Here is a 6,018-nt window from a genome sequence, read left to right as displayed (position 1 = left end):
AGCCTCGGGGCAGGTGCCGTGCACCCAGTGGCTTCCAATTGGAGCTGCTGAGTAACAAAGGGGTAGAAATCGGCAAAGGTAAGTTAATACCAGCAACTGTTTTCACCATAACTCAACAATTAATCAGCGTCAACAAAACCAGCACCAGGTGGCATTGTGAATAATACAACCATTTGTTCCAGTGCTTCACATAAATCAAATCAAGTGCAGACATTACAATTGCCCCAGAATAACTTTAAATTACAAATTACAACAGAAAAACTTACATTTTCTCAATCTTTATGGGATTCTTTTGACTATTTTGATTCTTTACGAAGCCCTGATATTGAAATTTTGTTCAGTCCCATATCGTTTCCTGTTTACACGCCTTGCAACATGCCGTCACCTACTAGGATTGAGATTAGAATTACTTTTGGGGGGTGAGGGAGGTGTGAAATGGACGGAATTAGTTATCCCCTTCCTTTGAAATTTTTCTATGCTAGACAAAGCAAAGTTTGGGTTTGGGAAGTCTAAAGATTGACACAGTCGTAGAGAGGTAAGAAGTTCCCGAGTCAAAGTACTGGGAAATGAGAGCCAGAGACTGCGATAAATATGTACTTTGAAGTATTGACTGTAGGAAATTATAAGAGTACATAGGATACTGTTTATAGAACTTTGCAAGAACAAGGGAAAAGTACAGAGGAATATAAAGCTTGGTAATATCAATAGAGCAGAAATGTTGCAATAGAAAGACGTTGGGATAATCAAGGTGAGTGAGGAGTTGCTTTTTCTATTCTGCTTTACGTTGTATTCCTTCCGGGTGGTCAGAAAAGATCAAACATTAGGGCAGCTTTAGCAATTTAAATATTTGTAACACATTTCTGGAGGCCAGTGAAGATTTTGAGGACAATAAGGTTGATAAATAAGCTAGAGGTTAAACAGGTAGACGCAGTAAATTTAGTCTTCACCAAATGTTATGGAGGAAATAAAGATACTAATATTTAGCAATTCCAACAGAAGGTGTGACCTGAAGGAAACCAATGAATGTGGAGAAGACTTCACAAACAGTTAGACCACGCATGAAGGAGGTTAGTGATATGCTTGGAGGAGGAAAAAGTCATTAAACTCAATTCAAATTTTCAGACTGAGATTTTTGAATTTACTCTTTCTGGAATACCAGAGAACAGTTTGGAGACCTGTTGTTTAAATCAAACAATAAGTGATCTTTATTTTGAATATTTACTTGGAGTTCAGTTGCACCAATTAATCAATTAAAATGATTGTGCTCTCCATTCACCTTACTGTGAAATCAATCTCACCTCATCCAAATGATCTCAGCGAGACTGAAAAAGGCAAGGGGTTAGGACCTCTAGGATGCTTCTTGTGAGTTACCGACAATCACAGAAACTGTTGTCAGCTGGAGCAGCTTGAGCTCCATAATCTGGCCCTTTAGCAGTAGCTGGCGTCTTGTGGATAGCATGTTTCATGACATTCTCACTTCTCATTCTCCAGCTTAAGGATTTGCAGGCAGATAGGGTATGTATGACCATCAGGCAGTCCAGGAGGACCCAGGTATGTAGTTCAGGAAACCCCTGAGCACATCTCATTCTGAATAAGTCACTGAGTGGTTACAAAGGACTCCAAAGGGGGAGGAATACCAGCCAGCAGTCTTAGTGCATATCAGTCCTATGATGTAGGTAGAAAGAGAGATGAGAAGTATGATGGTGTGTCAATAATAGAGAACAATAATGGCCGAAGAACAAAATGGTAAAGAAATTACACAAGTGCCAAATCAATAGTATAGTTATAATGGGAACTTTAATCATTCGAAAGTAGAATGGGATAGTAATACAGAGTTAAGGGCAGAGAGGGGGAATATGTTCAGAAGACTTTTCTGCAGCAGTGTGTTTCCAGTCCACTGAGAAAGGAAGGATTGCAGGGTCAGATTCTGGATCAAGTGGATTACTTGGAGGGGAATATTTAAGATACAATGATCAGAGTGGTTTAGGGTTTTGGTTAGCAATGCCAAAAGGACAAGGAGCAATCCAGAGTAGAAGGAATTTATAGGACGAGAGCAGATATGGCCCAGGTAAATTGGAATCAAAGATTGTCAGGTAAAACTATAATTCAACAATGGACTGCCTTTAAAGAGGAGATATTTTAAGTACAACCCACAAGGAGGAAAGGTAAGGCAAACAAAATCAGAGGCCCCCGGGTGGCGAGAGAGAGGGTAAGAAGCAAAAAAAGGGGTAAGGAGAGGGGGAGGGACATTGGCCATCACAGCAGCTAGCACTATTGCTTCACAGCACCAGGGTCCCAGGCTCGATTCCCGGTTTGGGTCACTGCCTGTGTGGAGTCTGCACATTCTCCCCGTGTCTGCGTGCGTTTCCTCCGGATGCTCCGGTTTCCTCCCACAAGTCCCGAAAGACTTGTTAGGTTAATTGGACATTCTGAATAGGGTGCCCGAACAGGTGCTAGAATGTGGTGACTAGAGGCTTTTCACAGTAACTTAATTACAGTATTAATGTAAGCCTACTTGTGACAATAATAAAGATTATTATGACAGATGTTAATTTTACAATACAAATGATAACCAGGCTGAATAAAGAAAGCTCAAAAGGAAAGTGAAAAAAGTAGGAAGAGCAATGAGAGGAAAGATGAGACTGACAACCAATGTAATAGAGAATCAAATGTCTTTGGGCACATAAATAGTAAAAGGGCAGCTAATAGATCACCACAGATGCAGAGAGATGCCCGTGAACCGAACAATTTAAAAAGCTGAGGAGAGGTAGCGAGAGTGTGGAGAGAAAGATCGAGACAGCGAACACATGGAGCCAGATGGAGCGGTTTGCAACTGAGTGGGCCGGGTCACTGACCCACCAATAAACCAGTGGATGAAGCTCCTAACATAGGTGCTCCTAAAGCACAGAGACACTATTCAGCTGAAGATGATGGCAACGGTGAAGGCAGCGGTCACGGTTGCCCTTGCCCCCTTCAAGGAGGTGCTGGAAAAGACGGAGCAACGGTCGGAGGCGCAGGATGTGCCGATAAGGGAGCTGGAAAAAGAAGCAACCGAGTGGCCTCATTGGGGATGGAGGTGGAAAGGTTGGTGGCGACGCAAGCAACACTCAGGGGAACGTAGAGGATTAAGAGAACCAATTGCGCCACAATAACTTCTGCATTGTGGGCCTACCAGAGGGTATTTAGGGCAGGAATCCCATGGAGTAAGTGCCCCAGATGCTGGTAAACTAGTCGGGGGGGGGGGGGGGGGGGGGGAGAACTTCCCTAAACCTCCAGAGATATACAGAGCCCACAGTTGACTCTGACCGAGGCCAAAGCTGGGAGAGGAGCCACGGGACATCATTGCAAAGCTACACTGGTACCAGGATAGAGAGATGATCCTGAACTGAGCGAGTCATACTTGGTCCTGGAAATGGGAGGAATACTTGATCCAGGTATACCAGGGCATTGGGGCAGACCTGGCCAAGCGCAGGGCTGAATTCAATGCAGCCAAGGCGGCCTTGTATAAGAACAAGGCACAGTTCGGGATGCTGTACCCAGCAAAGCTATGAGTAACCTTTCAAGGAAAAGAACATTATTTCACCGCACCGGCTGAAGCGGACGATTTGTGTGCAGGGATGGACTGGAAAGGCAGCAGCAGTGAGAACGAACTTTAACGGACAATTCGCAGGGTAAGGCCGCCTCGTTTTCAGTCTGTTACAAGTCCCAAGAAGGAGGGGGTGAGTGGTAAGGTGCAGAAATGGGAGAGGTGGGGAAAGGTAAAGATCAGAGGCTAGCACATTAAATAATGGGGAAATGGGAAGGAGGCTGCAGCACAGCTCCTCTAAGGGATAAAGTGCCTGGCAGAATGGGGGGGGGGGGGGGGGGGGGGGTAAGACAGTCCCACGGGGGGAATCAGCAGGTAGAAGGGAGGGAGGAAGGAAGGGACAGCAGGAACAAGAACACCACGAATGGCCATCTTAGATGGTCCACAAACAAAAGGACACCTGGAGTGTAGGAGCACAACCACAAGGAGAGTATGGTGACAACAGCCATCTTGGATGGCCCCTGAACAAAGGGAGACCCCAGATTGCAGGTGTGAATCCACAAGGTGAGTTTGGGGACAACGGCCTTCTTGGATTGCCCCCAAACTGAAGGAAACCCTGGAGTGCATCCAGGATGTAAGTATGTTTGACCCTGCAGGGGGAGGAGTTAGGGGACAGAAACCCCCCATCACAATAGTCACCTGGAGCGTCAGGGGACTTAATGGCCCAGTGAAAAGATAAAGAGTCTTCACCCATTTGAAAAGTCTTAAGGCCGATGTGATCTTCCTCCAAGAGGCGCACCTGAGGGAGAAGGATGACTGAGGGCAAGACAGAACTGGGTAGGCCAGATATACTAGTATTATGTTACAGGACAAAGGCTCGAAGGTTGCCTTACCCCTCAATAAGAGGACGCATTTACAGTGACAAAGATGGTTACAGACCCAGGGCGATGGTATGTCATGGTTAGTGTTGTCCTGGATGGGGCACCAGTGGTCCTTGTAAACATGTACACTCCCAAATGGGAAGACGCGGAATTCATGAAGAAAACCATGGCAGAAACCCCCAACATAGATTCCCAATGATTAATTAATTATACTTGGGGGGTGGGGTGGTGGTGGGGGTGAAAGAGAGAGACTTCAATTGTTTACAGGACTCACGGACGGACAGATCCTGCCACAAAGCGGGAAAACTATCAAGCATGGTGAGAGAGCTGAAAGCCTTCATGGGGCAAATGGGGACAGTGGACCTATGGAGGTTCACGCACCCGAGAGAGGAGGAGTTCTTCTTTTCCCAGGTCCACAGAGTCTACATTAGAATCAACTTCTTCGTAGTGGAGAAATCGGTACTTCCAGAGATAATAGGAGCAGAGTACTCTGCAATCGTAATCTCTGATCACCCTCCACATTATGTAGATGTGAGTGGGAGACAGGCCAGACTCAACGTGCCCCATGAAGGCTAGATTAAGCCCTCATTGCCGGTAAGAGATTCTGTCAACGGATATCACGAGGCATCGACGGGTATGTAACCTGCAACCAGAATGGGGAGGTCTCACCCTCCACCTTCATGGAGGTGCTGAAGGCAGTGATAATTGTAGAATTTACAGTGCAGAAGGAGGCCATTCAGCCCATCGAGTCTGCTCCGGCCCTTAAAAAGAGCACCCGACTGAAGCCCACGTATCTACCCTATCCCCATAACCTCCACTTAACATTTTTTGGACACAAAGGGCAATTTAGCATGGCCAATCCACCTAACCGGCACATCTTTAGACTGTTGGAGGAAACCCACGCAGACATGGGGAGAATGCGCAGACTCTGAACAGACAGTGACCTAGCCGAGAATCGAACCTGGGACCCTGGAGCTGTGAAGCAACTGTGCTAACCACTATGCTACCATGCTGCCCACTATGGGGGGAAATTATTGCATACAGGGTGCTCAAAGATAGGAAGAAGAGGACAAAAGGCAACAGTCTGGAGGTGGATCGCCGGTACTCCATGGCCCTGACTGTTGAACTACTGGTGGAGAGGAAAAAGCTACAAATGGACTTTGACCTGCTCTCCACTGGAGTCGCAGTACACCAACTCCACCTGACACGGTGAGCATGGAGACAAAGCCAACCACCTGCTGGCTCACGAGCTGAAAAAGCAGGCAGCCACGAGAGAAATAGCTAAGGTAAAGCAAAAGTGCAGCAAACTAGTCGCAGCGCCAGAGCAGATTAATGAGGCCTTCTCAACCTTCTACCGAGAGCTGTATACCTCCAAGCCCCCGGAGGGGGACTTGAAGATGAAGTGGTTCCTTGATGGACTGGACATGCCGGTTGTGGGGGAAGATAGGAGATGGTGTCTGGAAGCACCGTTAGAATGGAGGGAAGTCATGGAGAGCATCAACTCCACATAGGTAGGGAAGGCACCAGGGCCGAAAGGATTTCCGGCGGCCCTTTATAAATAATTTGTTGTGGCATGGTGGCGCAGTGGTTAGCACTGCTGCCTCAGGATGC

Source organism: Scyliorhinus canicula, chromosome 6 (assembly GCF_902713615.1).
Source record: "Scyliorhinus canicula chromosome 6, sScyCan1.1, whole genome shotgun sequence".
NCBI classification, from domain to species: Eukaryota; Metazoa; Chordata; class Chondrichthyes; order Carcharhiniformes; family Scyliorhinidae; genus Scyliorhinus; species Scyliorhinus canicula.
The sequence above is the reverse complement of the archived record's forward strand: the minus strand, read 5'-3'. Positions refer to the sequence as shown.